Below are 22,055 nucleotides of genomic sequence, written 5' to 3' on the forward strand. Positions count from 1 at the left end.
GTCTGGACCTGATAGGTCCTGCTAGGTTTATTACAAAATTGGATCTGTTAAAGGGATATTGGCAGGTCCCCCTATCTGGTCGTGCCCGTGAAATTTCAGCATTTGTGACGCCCTCAGGGCTTTACGAGTGCAAAGTAATGCCCTTTGGGATGAAGAACGCTGCCTGTACTTTCCAGCGTCTGATGAACAGGGTAATTTGTGGCCTGGAAGGTACAGAAATCTATATAGATGACTTGGTGGTACACAGCAACGACTGGCGGACCCACCTGGTAAGATTAAGAAAAGTTTTTGAGGCACTTAGGGCCACCGGTCTTGTTGTGAATCCGGGTAAATGTAACTTTGGGAAAGCTAAGGTTAGTTATTTGGGTCACGAGATTGGCTTGGGTAAAGTTGCTCCTAAGCAAGCCAATCTCGAGGCCATTGTTGCTTTGAAGAGACTGTGTAATGTCAGAGAGGTTCGTAAGGTGCTGGGTATGTTGGGATATTACCGTAGGTTTGTCCGAAACTTCTCTGACCTTGCACAGCCTCTAACTAATTTATTGAAAAAAGGGCAGAAATTTATTTGGTCTTCTCGATGCGAAGAAGCATTTTTAAAACTTAAGATGTTACTCGTGTCTAATCCAATATTGGTTTCTCCCAATTTTCAGAAGCCATTCATCATAGCTGTGGATGCCAGTGACGTAGGAATTGGGGGAGTTCTCTTTCAAAGGAGTGATGATGGTGAAGTACGCCCCATATCTTACTACAGCCGTAAGTTACTAGAGGGGGAAAGAAAGTACTCCACCATTGAGAAAGAGGCTCTGGCATTGGTGCGGACATTAGTACATTTTAAACCTTATGTAACTAACTTTTCATTCCCTATAGAAATTTGGACCGACCATAATCCGTTGGTATTCATTGAACGTATGAAGGGATCAAACCAGAGGATTCTGCGTTGGGCCCTTCAGCTACAAGAGTTCAATTTAATTATAAAACACATTAAAGGGGTGGATAATTGCATCCCGGATGCTCTCTCACGTGTCTAAATTTTGATCTCTCCCTCTGTTTTTTGGGGACCCTCTCGGTTCGCCTGGTTGCATGTGTTGAGGTTACATCCATGTTTCGAGGTATGTATATATTGAGCTCAGGTATAAGGTTTGTACTCTTGTAAATTGTTCCAGGACCTAGGTTGGTGTGGATAATTCTATATCATATTTTTTTTTCTGTGTGCCTACTAAAATTTATTGTTGACAGGTATAGGATTGAATGTCTGTCCAAATGTTTGATGATGTATTTAAAACTTGCTATGTTCTTGTCCTTTTGCTTAGGTTTAAGATGTTTTTACCTTGTGATTGGTTTATTACTGTAGATACTACGTTTAAGACTTTGTTTTTTTTTTTTTGGTTTAAGATATATTTTATCTTATCAGTGGTTTGTAGTAGCCTTAGTGTTATTCCTGAATTTTCTTTATTTTTGTGGCCCTGCATTTTCTGATGTTTTGTCCAGCCTTGTGGCTTATCATTAAAAGAAAAATTTTGCATTTAGTGAATGAAAATTATTTTTCTTGGGGGAGGAAGGTGTTATGTTAAAGTAGGTTATTTAATTGTTTATAAATAAATTCGGTCTTCGGCAGGAGTAAAAGTTAACTGCCCTTTTCATAAGAGTTCGGTGATAACCTTCGCTCCTCCTCCGTCGTTAATTAGTGAATTGCCATTAACCCTTTTGTTTATTTTTCTTTCCGAGTGTTTGGTGTTTAGTGAGAGCCGTGGACGAGACTACTGCTGCCTGGAATGTTCAGTTCGGACCGTGCCTTGATCACAGACGTGTATCCTAATTCAGCAGCCATTGGTAGACGCCTCTTTTATTCCCTCATAAGGAATTGTGCCTTGGGAGGATTATTTTGCTGGTGTCTTTGAGCCACCCGCGGTATATTGTACACTTCTTTGGATCACGGACCACGTAGGCAGGGGTTTTGTCACCTGCGATAGCCACCTCACTTGTTACGTCCTGCAAGTGTATGTGTCACTTGCGACCTTCGCTTGACGTTATTTTCCCCGCCTGAGGATTCTGCGGGAAGACGGTGCCGTCGTTCCGTCCCGGCACTGTTGGAGGTACTATTGCCGTGATCCAAGAGCGTCATCACATCGGTTACGCTGCTCGTCTGTGGACCAAGGGTCCGTGAGGAGGAACGTAGGGAGGCATTACCCAGGTAAAGTTACGATCTTTTCATTATCGTTATGGATATGCCCAGTCCGTTTTCCTGGTGTTAATGATACTCCCTCTGATGCTGATGAATGTCCGTCCCCTCTCTGTCGTCTGATCCATGTATGGATAAGTACTGTTGAGTTATTTCACAGATAGATAATACAGTGTTGGGTATTTTACATGTATATATAAATTATGTCTCTGCATAATTCTTTAGTGAAGATATCCAAGTGTTTATGCATTTAGTATGTGGCATGTGTACTTGTATGCTGCCTTGTGTTATGTTTTATTATTTGGTATTTGGTTTAGCTTTAAACGTTTGTGTGTAGGTAGGTAATTTTAAGGTTTTCTGCCTTTTCATTTCTCCTGTCTTCCTTATTCCTATATGTTTAGTAATAGGGTAGTGGTTTGTGGATATTTGTGGGCCCGGCTTAATATATGAGCCATAATTTTGATCTGTTTAGTTTTTCTTTGTTAGGGTTAAGATTTTTAGATATAGGTCAACCTTGTGTATTTAGAGGACTCCGTATATTAGTCCTCCAAGACACTTTTGTTTACTCATTGTTGTTTGTCTTAGGAGCTTTTTGTTACTCCTGGTGCAAGGTTGAATTTATTTAAGTGTATTGTAATAAATATTGTTAGATTTTTCCAGTGTTTTTGTTCTGTCTTCCCTCAGTTCACCGTGTTACATAAATAATGTACTGCCTACGATTCCTTTAAAAGATTAAAGTTTAAAGAACCAGAACTACGGCCTACACAGGTCGTAACAAGTGGCGACCGTGACAGGATCGTACGCAGGTGTACTCGGTGTTTGGGGGAGCAGTTCAGCTCTGGATTGATGTGACTGTATTTATTGTTGATATTTGATTTTTGGTTTGGTTGCTTTCCTTCCCCATAGGATATTATTTTCATTAAAATGAAGGACTTTACTTTTGACCCGTCGGAATTCTTGGGTTCGGCTGACTGTTTAAAATATTTAGGAGTTTTGACAAGGGCTTATTTGGTACAGTGTGCCCGGTGGTTGGAGATCCCTTATAAGTCATCTGACACTCGGGCCAATTTGTTAAAACTGGTTAAGGAAAAAGTGTCCCAAGATTTGGCTGAGGGTAATGAGGTAGCTAGCGGCCTAGCCAGTGATTTTGAGAGTGGCACTGATTTTGGGTCGGACCAAGAAGGATCCATAGTCGATGATGTGAGCATAAATCCTGGTTTGTCCCTGTTCGCTGATTCCCCTGCAGTAAAGGCTATGTATGAAGGTCCGGCCAATTTTCCTACTCCGGCCAGGGCTGTTAAAAATGTTAATATTTCAACTAACCCCTTTTTAGCTGAGGAGGCTGTTCCCAACCATGTAAAACCTTCTGCTCATGTAATGGGGCAGGAGGAGTTCCATGTAATTTGTAAGAGAATTGAGTTATTGAAGCTGCAGTTTGAGGAGAACGAGAGGGCCCGGAAACATGAGATCGAGTTGCTCAAGCTTAACCTTGAGTTGGCCAAGGTGCAAGGGTCCCCTAATCATGTTAGTTCACCCAATAGCTCATCATCAGACAAATTTAATATTTCGGGTGCACTTAAGTTAATTCCAGTTTTTGATGAGGGGAGCGTACCAGAATTTTTTAAAGCTTTTGAGAGGGTTGCTACCCGGTTGTCTTGGCCCACAGAAATGTGGACGGTACTCATACAGTGTAGATTGACGGGCAAGGCAATCCGGGTATATAATGCATTGGAAGAGGGCCTTGCCAGATATTATGACAAAGTAAAGGCTTTGGTTCTCAGGGCCTATGATTTGGTCCCTGAGGCCTATCGCCAGAGATTCCGAACCACTGGCAAGCCCAATTCTATGTCTTATGTTGAGTACGCTCGTCTCAAGGAGGAGCAGTTTGACAACTGGCTGAAAAGTCGTCAAGTTGCTTCCTTCTCTTCCTTGAGGGAACTGATGGTACTGGAGGAGTTTAAGAAGGTGTGTAGTAAAGAATTGAGGGTTCATCTGGAGGACACTAAAATTTTAACTTTGTCCAAGGCAGCTCAGGTAGCTGATGAGTTTGTCCTGACCCATCGGGCTGGGTCAGGTAACTTCTCGTCCTCATACCCTAATAATAATAGTAATTTGTCTTCTAAGTCGAATAATCCCTTTAAAAACCAATCTAGTACCCCAAATAGTAGCATGAGTAATCATGTTGGTAGTGGCTTCAGAAAGGACTTGAGTGGTGGGCACACTCTGGTTTTTTCTAACCGTGGCAATTCGGGTAAAACTAATCAAATAAGAGGTAATTGCTTTTGGTGTAATAAGCCAGGGCATCGACAAGCTGAATGTAGAGCCAGGAGCCGTTACCTCCAAAAGAATCAAAATAAGAGTCAAAATAATGTTAATCAGCCTACGCCAATCTCACTAATTTCAAATAATTCTATTTCAGAGAGTAAGAATGGTAAAACTGTTGATCCCCAGGTTAGTAGTGAACCAGATGTAGGTAAAGTAAAACCTGTATTGTGTGAGTCCACTGGTAATTTATGACCATTTAACAAATATGTCTACCCCGGAAAATTGAAATCTGAAACCTCTACACTTTATGTTAAGTTCTTGAGGGACACAGGATCCGCTAGATCTTTGGTGTTGGCAGGGTCCTTGTCTAACTTAGTTCCCTATACTGGAGAATACGTGGTCCTGGGAGGATTTCCCGATACGGTGGTATCTGCTCCCTTAGTAAGGGTGGAGCTGTCCTTCCCAGGGTATCACAAGGTTACTGAGCTGGCGGTAGTTGAGAGCCTGCCGATACCAGGAATAGACGGAATCCTTGGGAATGATATGTTGAGTGCAGAGGGGCAGGAATTATTTCCTATTGTTTCGGTCACGGCTTGCCCTGTGGCAATAACTACTCGAGCCTCTGCTAAGCGTGCAGCAGAAGCTGATAATGATGATGACCTAGATTTAAGTAATTTAGAAGTAGAGGTAGAGAAGCCCGGGCTAGTAGAAGGTAGTAGTAGTAGCAGTAGTTCTAGTTTTGGAGTGTTTAAATTATTGAAATCCGATTGTGACCGTCTCTCTTTCATACAGGATCAAAAAGATGAATTTTCATTTGAGTTAGGTAATACTGACGATTTGACCAGGCCCAGGTTTGTGGTTTTGAAAGGATTGTTGTATAGGGTCAGTCGTCCCCCAACTCATCAACTAAATGTGACTTCTTGTTTAAGACAAATTGTCGTACCTACCAAGTTTAGGGAGGCTGTGTTAAGCCTTGCACATGAGGACTCCTTTTCTGGCCACTTAGGCTTAAGCAAAACTTTTTGTAGGTTGAGTAAATGTTTTTGGTGGCCAGGAATGAAGTCTTCGGTGAAGAAATTTGTAAGAACTTGTGAAGTGTGTCAGGTGATGGGTAAACCCAATCAACCTATTCCCAAGGCTCCTCTTAACCCAATTCCTTCAATTGGAGAACCCTTTGCAGAATTGGTAATTGATGTGGTAGGACCTCTGCCTAGGACGAAGTTAGGGTTTACGCATCTCCTGACCATAATGGATAGAGCATCACGTTTTCCTGAGGCCTTTCCAATGAAGAAAATAACCTCAAAAGCTGTGTTTGACAAATTAGTGGAGTTTTTCTCCAGGTATGGACTGCCTCGTAAAATTCAGTCAGATTGCGGCTCGAATTTTACAAGCAGGGTATTTAAGAGTAAGTGTGCTGAACTGGCCATTCAGCACATTACCAGTGTACCCTACCATCCTGAGAGTCAGGGTGTAGTGGAAAGATTTCACCAGACCCTTAAGTGTATATTAAAAAAATATTGTTATGAGCAAGGAGAGGATTGGGATAAAGGGCTTCCCTTTGCTCTCTTTGCCATAAGGAATTTTCCCAATTCTTCTACTGGCGTTGCTCCCTTTGAATTAATATTTGGGCACAAGGTTCGAGGACCTTTGGAAATCTTCCATGAATTGCTCGAAGTAAATCAGAGAGGAGAGCGTACCGTGGGAGAAGTAGTTAGTGAACTTAAGTCCAAGTTAGCCGTAGCTTGGAAGTATGCCAAAGATAATTTGTCTGCTTCCCAAGCTACGATGAAAACCAAATTTGATCAGAAGTGTAAGGTACGCTCATTTGAGTCTGGGGACTTAGTATTAGTTTTAAGCACAGACCCAGACAACTTCCTTGAACCCAGGTACAAGGGCCCCTGGAAGGTGTTGAGAAAGTTGTCCGAGGTCAATTATGAAGTTGAAGCCCCTGGAACTAGTCGTAAATGTAAAATTTTCCACATAAACAGGTTGAAATCTTACTCTTCTGATAGACGGGATCCGTTGGCCATTGTTTTTGAGCCAGTTATGAGTGTGGTTGCACCTGTTGAGGAAAACTTGGAAGATGTTTTGGACCAGGTGCCTTCAGATGCTCTAGGTAATAACTTGCAAAATTTAGGTGTATTAAAAGAGGGGTTAGAGCATCTGGAGGCACCTCAGAAACAAGATATACTGAGCCTAATTATGGAATTTTCTGACTTGTTTCAGGACTCTCCAGGAAGGACGAGGTTGCTCCAGCATGATGTTGATGTTGGGGACGCTTCTCCGGTTAAGCAAAGCCCGTATCGCCTCAGTCCAGAGAAGCGTGCCATTGTTGAAGACGAAATTAAATACATGCTGGAGCACAATCTCATACAACCATCAGTAAGTCCATGGAGTTCCCCTATAGTCTTAGTGAAGAAGCCTGATGGTAAATATCGTATGTGTGTTGACTATAGGAGGGTAAACTCGGTTACTAAAAATGATTCCTTTCCTCTTCCCCGTGTTGAGGATTGTCTGGACCTGATAGGTCCTGCTAGGTTTATTACAAAATTGGATCTGTTAAAGGGATATTGGCAGGTCCCCCTATCTGGTCGTGCCCGTGAAATTTCAGCATTTGTGACGCCCTCAGGGCTTTACGAGTGCAAAGTAATGCCCTTTGGGATGAAGAACGCTGCCTGTACTTTCCAGCGTCTGATGAACAGGGTAATTTGTGGCCTGGAAGGTACAGAAATCTATATAGATGACTTGGTGGTACACAGCAACGACTGGCGGACCCACCTGGTAAGATTAAGAAAAGTTTTTGAGGCACTTAGGGCCACCGGTCTTGTTGTGAATCCGGGTAAATGTAACTTTGGGAAAGCTAAGGTTAGTTATTTGGGTCACGAGATTGGCTTGGGTAAAGTTGCTCCTAAGCAAGCCAATCTCGAGGCCATTGTTGCTTTGAAGAGACTGTGTAATGTCAGAGAGGTTCGTAAGGTGCTGGGTATGTTGGGATATTACCGTAGGTTTGTCCGAAACTTCTCTGACCTTGCACAGCCTCTAACTAATTTATTGAAAAAAGGGCAGAAATTTATTTGGTCTTCTCGATGCGAAGAAGCATTTTTAAAACTTAAGATGTTACTCGTGTCTAATCCAATATTGGTTTCTCCCAATTTTCAGAAGCCATTCATCATAGCTGTGGATGCCAGTGACGTAGGAATTGGGGGAGTTCTCTTTCAAAGGAGTGATGATGGTGAAGTACGCCCCATATCTTACTACAGCCGTAAGTTACTAGAGGGGGAAAGAAAGTACTCCACCATTGAGAAAGAGGCTCTGGCATTGGTGCGGACATTAGTACATTTTAAACCTTATGTAACTAACTTTTCATTCCCTATAGAAATTTGGACCGACCATAATCCGTTGGTATTCATTGAACGTATGAAGGGATCAAACCAGAGGATTCTGCGTTGGGCCCTTCAGCTACAAGAGTTCAATTTAATTATAAAACACATTAAAGGGGTGGATAATTGCATCCCGGATGCTCTCTCACGTGTCTAAATTTTGATCTCTCCCTCTGTTTTTTGGGGACCCTCTCGGTTTGCCTGGTTGCATGTGTTGAGGTTACATCCATGTTTCGAGGTATGTATATATTGAGCTCAGGTATAAGGTTTGTACTCTTGTAAATTGTTCCAGGACCTAGGTTGGTGTGGATAATTCTATATCATATTTTTTTTTCTGTGTGCCTACTAAAATTTATTGTTGACAGGTATAGGATTGAATGTCTGTCCAAATGTTTGATGATGTATTTAAAACTTGCTATGTTCTTGTCCTTTTGCTTAGGTTTAAGATGTTTTTACCTTGTGATTGGTTTATTACTGTAGATACTACGTTTAAGACTTTGTTTTTTTTTTTTTGGTTTAAGATATATTTTATCTTATCAGTGGTTTGTAGTAGCCTTAGTGTTATTCCTGAATTTTCTTTATTTTTGTGGCCCTGCATTTTCTGATGTTTTGTCCAGCCTTGTGGCTTATCATTAAAAGAAAAATTTTGCATTTAGTGAATGAAAATTATTTTTCTTGGGGGAGGAAGGTGTTATGTTAAAGTAGGTTATTTAATTGTTTATAAATAAATTCGGTCTTCGGCAGGAGTAAAAGTTAACTGCCCTTTTCATAAGAGTTCGGTGATAACCTTCGCTCCTCCTCCGTCGTTAATTAGTGAATTGCCATTAACCCTTTTGTTTATTTTTCTTTCCGAGTGTTTGGTGTTTAGTGAGAGCCGTGGACGAGACTACTGCTGCCTGGAATGTTCAGTTCGGACCGTGCCTTGATCACAGACGTGTATCCTAATTCAGCAGCCATTGGTAGACGCCTCTTTTATTCCCTCATAAGGAATTGTGCCTTGGGAGGATTATTTTGCTGGTGTCTTTGAGCCACCCGCGGTATATTGTACACTTCTTTGGATCACGGACCACGTAGGCAGGGGTTTTGTCACCTGCGATAGCCACCTCACTTGTTACGTCCTGCAAGTGTATGTGTCACTTGCGACCTTCGCTTGACGTTATTTTCCCCGCCTGAGGATTCTGCGGGAAGACGGTGCCGTCGTTCCGTCCCGGCACTGTTGGAGGTACTATTGCCGTGATCCAAGAGCGTCATCACATCGGTTACGCTGCTCGTCTGTGGACCAAGGGTCCGTGAGGAGGAACGTAGGGAGGCATTACCCAGGTAAAGTTACGATCTTTTCATTATCGTTATGGATATGCCCAGTCCGTTTTCCTGGTGTTAATGATACTCCCTCTGATGCTGATGAATGTCCGTCCCCTCTCTGTCGTCTGATCCATGTATGGATAAGTACTGTTGAGTTATTTCACAGATAGATAATACAGTGTTGGGTATTTTACATGTATATATAAATTATGTCTCTGCATAATTCTTTAGTGAAGATATCCAAGTGTTTATGCATTTAGTATGTGGCATGTGTACTTGTATGCTGCCTTGTGTTATGTTTTATTATTTGGTATTTGGTTTAGCTTTAAACGTTTGTGTGTAGGTAGGTAATTTTAAGGTTTTCTGCCTTTTCATTTCTCCTGTCTTCCTTATTCCTATATGTTTAGTAATAGGGTAGTGGTTTGTGGATATTTGTGGGCCCGGCTTAATATATGAGCCATAATTTTGATCTGTTTAGTTTTTCTTTGTTAGGGTTAAGATTTTTAGATATAGGTCAACCTTGTGTATTTAGAGGACTCCGTATATTAGTCCTCCAAGACACTTTTGTTTACTCATTGTTGTTTGTCTTAGGAGCTTTTTGTTACTCCTGGTGCAAGGTTGAATTTATTTAAGTGTATTGTAATAAATATTGTTAGATTTTTCCAGTGTTTTTGTTCTGTCTTCCCTCAGTTCACCGTGTTACATAAATAATGTACTGCCTACGATTCCTTTAAAAGATTAAAGTTTAAAGAACCAGAACTACGGCCTACACAGGTCGTAACAAGTGGCGACCGTGACAGGATCGTACGCAGGTGTACTCGGTGTTTGGGGGAGCAGTTCAGCTCTGGATTGATGTGACTGTATTTATTGTTGATATTTGATTTTTGGTTTGGTTGCTTTCCTTCCCCATAGGATATTATTTTCATTAAAATGAAGGACTTTACTTTTGACCCGTCGGAATTCTTGGGTTCGGCTGACTGTTTAAAATATTTAGGAGTTTTGACAAGGGCTTATTTGGTACAGTGTGCCCGGTGGTTGGAGATCCCTTATAAGTCATCTGACACTCGGGCCAATTTGTTAAAACTGGTTAAGGAAAAAGTGTCCCAAGATTTGGCTGAGGGTAATGAGGTAGCTAGCGGCCTAGCCAGTGATTTTGAGAGTGGCACTGATTTTGGGTCGGACCAAGAAGGATCCATAGTCGATGATGTGAGCATAAATCCTGGTTTGTCCCTGTTCGCTGATTCCCCTGCAGTAAAGGCTATGTATGAAGGTCCGGCCAATTTTCCTACTCCGGCCAGGGCTGTTAAAAATGTTAATATTTCAACTAACCCCTTTTTAGCTGAGGAGGCTGTTCCCAACCATGTAAAACCTTCTGCTCATGTAATGGGGCAGGAGGAGTTCCATGTAATTTGTAAGAGAATTGAGTTATTGAAGCTGCAGTTTGAGGAGAACGAGAGGGCCCGGAAACATGAGATCGAGTTGCTCAAGCTTAACCTTGAGTTGGCCAAGGTGCAAGGGTCCCCTAATCATGTTAGTTCACCCAATAGCTCATCATCAGACAAATTTAATATTTCGGGTGCACTTAAGTTAATTCCAGTTTTTGATGAGGGGAGCGTACCAGAATTTTTTAAAGCTTTTGAGAGGGTTGCTACCCGGTTGTCTTGGCCCACAGAAATGTGGACGGTACTCATACAGTGTAGATTGACGGGCAAGGCAATCCGGGTATATAATGCATTGGAAGAGGGCCTTGCCAGATATTATGACAAAGTAAAGGCTTTGGTTCTCAGGGCCTATGATTTGGTCCCTGAGGCCTATCGCCAGAGATTCCGAACCACTGGCAAGCCCAATTCTATGTCTTATGTTGAGTACGCTCGTCTCAAGGAGGAGCAGTTTGACAACTGGCTGAAAAGTCGTCAAGTTGCTTCCTTCTCTTCCTTGAGGGAACTGATGGTACTGGAGGAGTTTAAGAAGGTGTGTAGTAAAGAATTGAGGGTTCATCTGGAGGACACTAAAATTTTAACTTTGTCCAAGGCAGCTCAGGTAGCTGATGAGTTTGTCCTGACCCATCGGGCTGGGTCAGGTAACTTCTCGTCCTCATACCCTAATAATAATAGTAATTTGTCTTCTAAGTCGAATAATCCCTTTAAAAACCAATCTAGTACCCCAAATAGTAGCATGAGTAATCATGTTGGTAGTGGCTTCAGAAAGGACTTGAGTGGTGGGCACACTCTGGTTTTTTCTAACCGTGGCAATTCGGGTAAAACTAATCAAATAAGAGGTAATTGCTTTTGGTGTAATAAGCCAGGGCATCGACAAGCTGAATGTAGAGCCAGGAGCCGTTACCTCCAAAAGAATCAAAATAAGAGTCAAAATAATGTTAATCAGCCTACGCCAATCTCACTAATTTCAAATAATTCTATTTCAGAGAGTAAGAATGGTAAAACTGTTGATCCCCAGGTTAGTAGTGAACCAGATGTAGGTAAAGTAAAACCTGTATTGTGTGAGTCCACTGGTAATTTATGACCATTTAACAAATATGTCTACCCCGGAAAATTGAAATCTGAAACCTCTACACTTTATGTTAAGTTCTTGAGGGACACAGGATCCGCTAGATCTTTGGTGTTGGCAGGGTCCTTGTCTAACTTAGTTCCCTATACTGGAGAATACGTGGTCCTGGGAGGATTTCCCGATACGGTGGTATCTGCTCCCTTAGTAAGGGTGGAGCTGTCCTTCCCAGGGTATCACAAGGTTACTGAGCTGGCGGTAGTTGAGAGCCTGCCGATACCAGGAATAGACGGAATCCTTGGGAATGATATGTTGAGTGCAGAGGGGCAGGAATTATTTCCTATTGTTTCGGTCACGGCTTGCCCTGTGGCAATAACTACTCGAGCCTCTGCTAAGCGTGCAGCAGAAGCTGATAATGATGATGACCTAGATTTAAGTAATTTAGAAGTAGAGGTAGAGAAGCCCGGGCTAGTAGAAGGTAGTAGTAGTAGCAGTAGTTCTAGTTTTGGAGTGTTTAAATTATTGAAATCCGATTGTGACCGTCTCTCTTTCATACAGGATCAAAAAGATGAATTTTCATTTGAGTTAGGTAATACTGACGATTTGACCAGGCCCAGGTTTGTGGTTTTGAAAGGATTGTTGTATAGGGTCAGTCGTCCCCCAACTCATCAACTAAATGTGACTTCTTGTTTAAGACAAATTGTCGTACCTACCAAGTTTAGGGAGGCTGTGTTAAGCCTTGCACATGAGGACTCCTTTTCTGGCCACTTAGGCTTAAGCAAAACTTTTTGTAGGTTGAGTAAATGTTTTTGGTGGCCAGGAATGAAGTCTTCGGTGAAGAAATTTGTAAGAACTTGTGAAGTGTGTCAGGTGATGGGTAAACCCAATCAACCTATTCCCAAGGCTCCTCTTAACCCAATTCCTTCAATTGGAGAACCCTTTGCAGAATTGGTAATTGATGTGGTAGGACCTCTGCCTAGGACGAAGTTAGGGTTTACGCATCTCCTGACCATAATGGATAGAGCATCACGTTTTCCTGAGGCCTTTCCAATGAAGAAAATAACCTCAAAAGCTGTGTTTGACAAATTAGTGGAGTTTTTCTCCAGGTATGGACTGCCTCGTAAAATTCAGTCAGATTGCGGCTCGAATTTTACAAGCAGGGTATTTAAGAGTAAGTGTGCTGAACTGGCCATTCAGCACATTACCAGTGTACCCTACCATCCTGAGAGTCAGGGTGTAGTGGAAAGATTTCACCAGACCCTTAAGTGTATATTAAAAAAATATTGTTATGAGCAAGGAGAGGATTGGGATAAAGGGCTTCCCTTTGCTCTCTTTGCCATAAGGAATTTTCCCAATTCTTCTACTGGCGTTGCTCCCTTTGAATTAATATTTGGGCACAAGGTTCGAGGACCTTTGGAAATCTTCCATGAATTGCTCGAAGTAAATCAGAGAGGAGAGCGTACCGTGGGAGAAGTAGTTAGTGAACTTAAGTCCAAGTTAGCCGTAGCTTGGAAGTATGCCAAAGATAATTTGTCTGCTTCCCAAGCTACGATGAAAACCAAATTTGATCAGAAGTGTAAGGTACGCTCATTTGAGTCTGGGGACTTAGTATTAGTTTTAAGCACAGACCCAGACAACTTCCTTGAACCCAGGTACAAGGGCCCCTGGAAGGTGTTGAGAAAGTTGTCCGAGGTCAATTATGAAGTTGAAGCCCCTGGAACTAGTCGTAAATGTAAAATTTTCCACATAAACAGGTTGAAATCTTACTCTTCTGATAGACGGGATCCGTTGGCCATTGTTTTTGAGCCAGTTATGAGTGTGGTTGCACCTGTTGAGGAAAACTTGGAAGATGTTTTGGACCAGGTGCCTTCAGATGCTCTAGGTAATAACTTGCAAAATTTAGGTGTATTAAAAGAGGGGTTAGAGCATCTGGAGGCACCTCAGAAACAAGATATACTGAGCCTAATTATGGAATTTTCTGACTTGTTTCAGGACTCTCCAGGAAGGACGAGGTTGCTCCAGCATGATGTTGATGTTGGGGACGCTTCTCCGGTTAAGCAAAGCCCGTATCGCCTCAGTCCAGAGAAGCGTGCCATTGTTGAAGACGAAATTAAATACATGCTGGAGCACAATCTCATACAACCATCAGTAAGTCCATGGAGTTCCCCTATAGTCTTAGTGAAGAAGCCTGATGGTAAATATCGTATGTGTGTTGACTATAGGAGGGTAAACTCGGTTACTAAAAATGATTCCTTTCCTCTTCCCCGTATTGAGGATTGTCTGGACCTGATAGGTCCTGCTAGGTTTATTACAAAATTGGATCTGTTAAAGGGATATTGGCAGGTCCCCCTATCTGGTCGTGCCCGTGAAATTTCAGCATTTGTGACGCCCTCAGGGCTTTACGAGTGCAAAGTAATGCCCTTTGGGATGAAGAACGCTGCCTGTACTTTCCAGCGTCTGATGAACAGGGTAATTTGTGGCCTGGAAGGTACAGAAATCTATATAGATGACTTGGTGGTACACAGCAACGACTGGCGGACCCACCTGGTAAGATTAAGAAAAGTTTTTGAGGCACTTAGGGCCACCGGTCTTGTTGTGAATCCGGGTAAATGTAACTTTGGGAAAGCTAAGGTTAGTTATTTGGGTCACGAGATTGGCTTGGGTAAAGTTGCTCCTAAGCAAGCCAATCTCGAGGCCATTGTTGCTTTGAAGAGACCGTGTAATGTCAGAGAGGTTCGTAAGGTGCTGGGTATGTTGGGATATTACCGTAGGTTTGTCCGAAACTTCTCTGACCTTGCACAGCCTCTAACTAATTTATTGAAAAAAGGGCAGAAATTTATTTGGTCTTCTCGATGCGAAGAAGCATTTTTAAAACTTAAGATGTTACTCGTGTCTAATCCAATATTGGTTTCTCCCAATTTTCAGAAGCCATTCATCATAGCTGTGGATGCCAGTGACGTAGGAATTGGGGGAGTCCTCTTTCAAAGGAGTGATGATGGTGAAGTACGCCCCATATCTTACTACAGCCGTAAGTTACTAGAGGGGGAAAGAAAGTACTCCACCATTGAGAAAGAGGCTCTGGCATTGGTGCGGACATTAGTACATTTTAAACCTTATGTAACTAACTTTTCATTCCCTATAGAAATTTGGACCGACCATAATCCGTTGGTATTCATTGAACGTATGAAGGGATCAAACCAGAGGATTCTGCGTTGGGCCCTTCAGCTACAAGAGTTCAATTTAATTATAAAACACATTAAAGGGGTGGATAATTGCATCCCGGATGCTCTCTCACGTGTCTAAATTTTGATCTCTCCCTCTGTTTTTTGGGGACCCTCTCGGTTCGCCTGGTTGCATGTGTTGAGGTTACATCCATGTTTCGAGGTATGTATATATTGAGCTCAGGTATAAGGTTTGTACTCTTGTAAATTGTTCCAGGACCTAGGTTGGTGTGGATAATTCTATATCATATTTTTTTTTCTGTGTGCCTACTAAAATTTATTGTTGACAGGTATAGGATTGAATGTCTGTCCAAATGTTTGATGATGTATTTAAAACTTGCTATGTTCTTGTCCTTTTGCTTAGGTTTAAGATGTTTTTACCTTGTGATTGGTTTATTACTGTAGATACTACGTTTAAGACTTTGTTTTTTTTTTTTTTTGGTTTAAGATATTTTATCTTATCAGTGGTTTGTAGTAGCCTTAGTGTTATTCCTGAATTTTCTTTATTTTTGTGGCCCTGCATTTTCTGATGTTTTGTCCAGCCTTGTGGCTTATCATTAAAAGAAAAATTTTGCATTTAGTGAATGAAAATTATTTTTCTTGGGGGAGGAAGGTGTTATGTTAAAGTAGGTTATTTAATTGTTTATAAATAAATTCGGTCTTCGGCAGGAGTAAAAGTTAACTGCCCTTTTCATAAGAGTTCGGTGATAACCTTCGCTCCTCCTCCGTCGTTAATTAGTGAATTGCCATTAACCCTTTTGTTTATTTTTCTTTCCGAGTGTTTGGTGTTTAGTGAGAGCCGTGGACGAGACTACTGCTGCCTGGAATGTTCAGTTCGGACCGTGCCTTGATCACAGACGTGTATCCTAATTCAGCAGCCATTGGTAGACGCCTCTTTTATTCCCTCATAAGGAATTGTGCCTTGGGAGGATTATTTCGCTGGTGTCTTTGAGCCACCCGCGGTATATTGTACACTTCTTTGGATCACGGACCACGTAGGCAGGGGTTTTGTCACCTGCGATAGCCACCTCACTTGTTACGTCCTGCAAGTGTATGTGTCACTTGCGACCTTCGCTTGACGTTATTTTCCCCGCCTGAGGATTCTGCGGGAAGACGGTGCCGTCGTTCCGTCCCGGCACTGTTGGAGGTACTATTGCCGTGATCCAAGAGCGTCATCACATCGGTTACGCTGCTCGTCTGTGGACCAAGGGTCCGTGAGGAGGAACGTAGGGAGGCATTACCCAGGTAAAGTTACGATCTTTTCATTATCGTTATGGATATGCCCAGTCCGTTTTCCTGGTGTTAATGATACTCCCTCTGATGCTGATGAATGTCCGTCCCCTCTCTGTCGTCTGATCCATGTATGGATAAGTACTGTTGAGTTATTTCACAGATAGATAATACAGTGTTGGGTATTTTACATGTATATATAAATTATGTCTCTGCATAATTCTTTAGTGAAGATATCCAAGTGTTTATGCATTTAGTATGTGGCATGTGTACTTGTATGCTGCCTTGTGTTATGTTTTATTATTTGGTATTTGGTTTAGCTTTAAACGTTTGTGTGTAGGTAGGTAATTTTAAGGTTTTCTGCCTTTTCATTTCTCCTGTCTTCCTTATTCCTATATGTTTAGTAATAGGGTAGTGGTTTGTGGATATTTGTGGGCCCGGCTTAATATATGAGCCATAATTTTGATCTGTTTAGTTTTTCTTTGTTAGGGTTAAGATTTTTAGATATAGGTCAACCTTGTGTATTTAGAGGACTCCGTATATTAGTCCTCCAAGACACTTTTGTTTACTCATTGTTGTTTGTCTTAGGAGCTTTTTGTTACTCCTGGTGCAAGGTTGAATTTATTTAAGTGTATTGTAATAAATATTGTTAGATTTTTCCAGTGTTTTTGTTCTGTCTTCCCTCAGTTCACCGTGTTACATAAATAATGTACTGCCTACGATTCCTTTAAAAGATTAAAGTTTAAAGAACCAGAACTACGGCCTACACAGGTCGTAACACTCCCTCAAAAACAGAAAGTTTCTTTTCTCTCTCCATCCTCCATAGTTCAACCACTTGATCCTTCCGAGTCCTTACTTTATCCGATGATGTAGGCTTTTACTTCTGCATGAAAAGATATTTCCTCTGCAAAAAACTTTTTTTCTATTCTCTCCATCTTTCATAGTCCAACCGCTTGATCCTTTCGAGTCCGTACTTGATCCGATGTAGTAGGCTTGTACTTCTGCATGAAAAGATAATTCCTCTTCAAAATAATATTTTCTCTCCCTCTTACATGGTACAACCACTTGATCATTCTGAGTCCGTCCTTTATTCAATGATGTAGGCTTGTACTTCTGCATCAAAAGATATTTCCTCCTTCAAAAACAGAAAGTTTCTTTTTCTCTCCATCCTCCATAGTCCAACCATTTGATCCATCCAACTAAGTACGAACTTTACCCAATGATGTAGGCTTGCATTTCTGCATCAAACTATATTTCCTCCTCAAAAAATAAAAAATAAAGTTTTCTTTTCTTTCCAGCTACCATAGTCCAACCACTTGATCCTTCCAATTATGTCCATACTTTATCCGATGATGGAGGCTTGTACATATCATTCAGAGGATATTTCCTCCTCAAAAATAAAAGTTTGCTTTTCTCAACATCTTCCTTAGTCCAACCACCTAATCCTTTTAACAATGTCCTTACTTTATCCAATGATATAGGCTTGTACTTCTGCATCAAAGGATATTTCCTCCTCATTTTTTTTTTCTCTCCATCTTCCGTGTTCTAACCACTTGACCCTTCCAACTGAGTCCATACTTAATCCAGTGATATAGGCTTGTGCTTCTGCATCAACGGATATTTCCTCCTCAAAAAAATCTTTCTTTTTCTCTCCATCTTCCATAGTCTAACCACTTGATCCTTTTAATTGCATCCTTACTTGATCTGATGATATAGGCTTGTACTCCTGCATTAAAGGATATTTCTTTCTCAAAAGAATCTCTTTTTTTTTTCTTCTCCATCTTCCACTTGACCCTTCCAACTTAGTCCTTGCTTTATCCAATGATGTAGGCTTGTACTTCAGCATCGAAGGATATTTCCTCCTCAAAAAGAAGGAAAAAAAAATCTTTTTCTCCACCTTCCATAGTCTAACCACTTGACCCTTCCAATTGTGACCTTACTTTATCCAATGATGTAGGTTTGTACTTCTGCATCAAAATATACTTCCTCCTCAAAAAAATCATTCTTTTTCTCTCCATCTTCCATAGTCTAACCACTTGATCCTTCCATCTGTGTTCTTATTTGGTCCGATGATGTAGGCTTGTACTTCTGCATCAAAATATATTTCCTCCTCAATTTTTTTTTCTTTTACTTTCCATCTTCCATTGTCTAACCACTACATTCTTCATACTGAGTCTGTACTTTATCCAATGATATAGGCTTGTACTTCTGCGTCAAAAGCTATTTCCTCCTAAAAAAATAAAACAAATCTTTTTTTTCTTTCTCTCTCTCTCTCTCTCCATCTTCCATAGTCCAACCACTTGATCTTTCCAACTGATGAAATTTATCCACTGATGTAATTGATATTTTTTTTTATTTATTTTAACATTTTAATGAAAATATAATTTATAAATCCATTACAGTGATGATGCGGTTGTTTCATAACTTTCATTAATTTCCGACATTGTCAGCCAATGGTATTATACTGTAGTTTGTTTTATAAATTATATTTTCATTAAAATATGATAATAAAGAAAATTATCATGTTTTCTTTTCAAATGTACAGTCATAAATTTTTGAAATTTCTCTGAAATATCTTGTTACTTGATCATTGTATGCTTATTTTTTTTAATGTACTGTATATACTTAAGCAATAATGATGTTGAGATAAATGAACAATAATTGCAGTACATGATTTTTGTCGAAATGCTTTGCTTATATGTCTTAAAAACACTCAAAATAGTGATAAATATATTTACAAAAATCTGAAAGGGCGTCCTTGGTTAAAATACCGTTAATTTTTACTTTATTTGCTTCCATTTCGTCACGTATCGAGGAGTAGGCCTACCTATTTTGCACCGCTAAACTGAACTCTTCATACCTTTCTCTTTTTACAGGATTCTATTTTCTTCCTCAAAACTAGTTTTTCTTTCTTTCCCTAGATCTAGAGAAATTTTACTTCGCACAATTTTATGGTTGCTTCACTTTGAGTTGTTTAGCACTGTTGCATCCTTAATCAAATTAAGTTTTCTCCGAGATTAAAATCTATTTTTTTTTTTAGATTCGGGTTTCTCCATGTTATAAACCTTGATTTTTATAACCATTGCAGTATCATCAAGTCTATAAATTACTTCTCAGTTTGTGAGATTTTCATCTGCATACCTTATCACCGCTTTAAAACCAAAGACAAATAACATAATTATCAATTAAACTATTAGATAATTGTCTTTTGAAAACTAGAAATTAGACGAAATTAAAAATATAAACACAGTTAAAAATCTCAAGGAAAATTGAAAAAAAAAAAGTTATAGATATAATAAATCGCAGGTAAAATCAGGGCCGGATTTAGGCATGTGGAGGCCCCTGGGGCCACCCTGCTTAAGGCGGGTGGCGAGCGAAGCAAGCCTCACCCGGGGGGCGCTGTAAGCTCCACCGGGAAATCATCATTGCCGGTCCTGTCAGTAATGAATTTTGGTCATCTTAATCACGTGTGCAAAATGACCTCTCCTGACTCTGTACACTCGAGTATAAAAAGATTACGAAAAGCAATTTCAAATATATAGAATATGGTTTCTTACCATAAATCTAAATATGTTAGTTTGCCTTCACTCATCAGGACTCTTCACACCTGACTGTACAAACTGACCATTTTAAGAAGGTGATTAGGAAGCATGACCCATACTCAGTGCCGCCAATCTTAGAATCAAAACCAAAGTTTCTCCGTAGAATAGAAAAACTATAGCGGTATCTGTATTTACAGACCAGACACTTTACGAGACTTGGCCCTTGCAAATTTGGTGATCAATATGTGAAAGTCTATGTGTCTGAGGATGTCATACTCAATGCTCATCAAAGCCAGGTGACTGAGTCGATCATGATGCATTGTAGTACGAAGTCTGTTTTTTATATACTTCATTTTGCTGAATAAACGTTCTCCAGAGCAATTTGTGACCATAAGCACCAAGTACATCCGTTGCATTATCTCAACATTAGGAAAAGTATCTGCAACTTTCTTGTCTAGCAGCAATTTGTAAAGGAAATGTTCCTTTCCAAAGCTATCAGTCTTAACATAATCATCCAGAAACTGGGTGAAAAAAGCTGCAAACTGTACAAGTTCAACACCAAGTGATTGATCCAGATCATCTTTTTATTCACAAACTAATTTTACTGCAGCTACTTCTATTTCAGTACAGCTCAGTGATATTCCAGTCCAGATAAGAAACCGAAAAGGGAACAGGTGTTCTCGTAGGCCTTCAAATGTTGATTAAGGGAACTCAAAAACTGATCAATTACTGGAAGAAAATTATCAACTCAAAACTTTTCAGAGTGAGAAAGAGTTACTTCCTCAGATTATCCATAATCCAACGGATTCAGGCGCACATTGCGGTGACGAATGCGTGGTGGAGAAATTCATTGGTTCCAGATAAGTCCTGTCCCTTCTTCTCATAAACATGAAAGCACTCTCGCTTTTCACGTACAAAACATTCCAAGGACTTCAACACTGCTACTGCTGTGTTCAGATCAAGTTTTGGGTCTTGCAGTGTGTTACTTGTAGCATCAACTCGGCCAAAAATGCCATGCCAAAAAACAACATAAATGGCAGTCTCTAATTTGAGCATCTTGTCAAAGGAGTCCATTGGCCACATACCGTTTGTAGAACACCGGAGAGGGGTTCACTCTCTCGGCTAAAGTTCTAAGTTATTGGCGTGTAGGTCTTGAAACTCACGTCTTTTATAATTAGATATATTGAAGAGTACGCCTTGTATATCGGACGAGGTTTTAGCTGCAACCAAAAAAAAAACAGCTCATCAATAAGAAAATACAGCAATGGTACAGGATTACATTAATTGCAATAGAGTTCATTACAATACATAAAAACAAGTCAATAAAGAAAATACAGCAATGGTACAGGATTACATTAATTGCAATAGGGTTCATTACAATAAATAATAGACTTACATCTTTTCCCAACGCCAATTCTGTTTCAAGTTCAGTTCAAAGAACATTCACAAGTGGTACCGTTAATCTCCTGCGAGTGATTAGTTATCGAGCCAAATATGTGATTGGTTCTTCACACACGGAGAGACACTCCTAAATCAACACAGCAAGCTGAGCGCAGAGATGCTCACACCACAGCGGACAGCCATGCACTGCCAAGGTCCGGGGCCATGACGTCACTCTGTCTAGCGCGAGATGCCCCTCTGAGCCGACCGATCATGGAGCTAGACCATCGCTATGCCCATATAAGTTTATGTTTTCGGCGCTTATAGTTGGTCCTGGAGAACGTAATAAGGGAAACTAAATTAATCCTCCTGGTTAACAAAGAACACAAAAAAATTTCTTGGAAATACGTTATGGTGTATCTTACACCGTTCCTTGGCTAGCTCATTTTCATCATTTGCTATTTTGGCAAGAGCTTCACTGATTGGGTGATATCCTTGAATAAGTGCTTTCACGGCATCTGCTTGACAGGACCATCGTGTTGTAGAAACCCTCTTTGGCACCGATACTGGACCAGATTCAACAGTTTTCAGTAGGTCTGTAAGGATTGCATACCGATGTGTAGAAACTGTGAAAAACACATAAACTGACTCAAGAAAACTGAAAAATGTGAGAGCTTCCTGACAACATTCAGCTGCAGCTTTTCCTACCAGGTTCAGTGAATGACCAAAACAAGGTATCCAAACTGCATGAGGATTTTCAGCTGCCACTTTGGCTTACAGGCCATTATATCTCCCACTCATAGCAGAGGCGTTATCATATGACTGACCACAACAATTTTGAATGTCAATGTCATTATCTTCAAGAAACTCTTTTAATCCTTCAAACATTTCTTGAGCCTTGTGTCCTTGGCTTGGCAAAAACTTCACAAATCTCTCTACAGGGGTGTCATGCTCCATGTATCTAAAAATCAGACTTGTGGATCAATGTGGCCTTCATCTGGTGTGGTATCATGAGAAATTGAGTAGTATTTTGACAATTTTATGTGTGAAATGA

At 40.6% G+C, this 22,055-nt stretch overlaps 1 pseudogene; it reads right to left on the bottom strand.

Moving 5' to 3' along the window:
* Nucleotides 1–19,812: 19,812 nt before the first annotated feature.
* Nucleotides 19,813–20,677, bottom strand: LOC137658242 (uncharacterized; annotated as a pseudogene).
* Between the last annotated feature and the right edge of the window lie 1,378 nt (nt 20,678–22,055).

Source organism: Palaemon carinicauda, chromosome 19, assembly GCF_036898095.1.
Source record: "Palaemon carinicauda isolate YSFRI2023 chromosome 19, ASM3689809v2, whole genome shotgun sequence".
In the NCBI taxonomy this organism is placed as follows: Eukaryota; Metazoa; Arthropoda; class Malacostraca; order Decapoda; family Palaemonidae; genus Palaemon; species Palaemon carinicauda.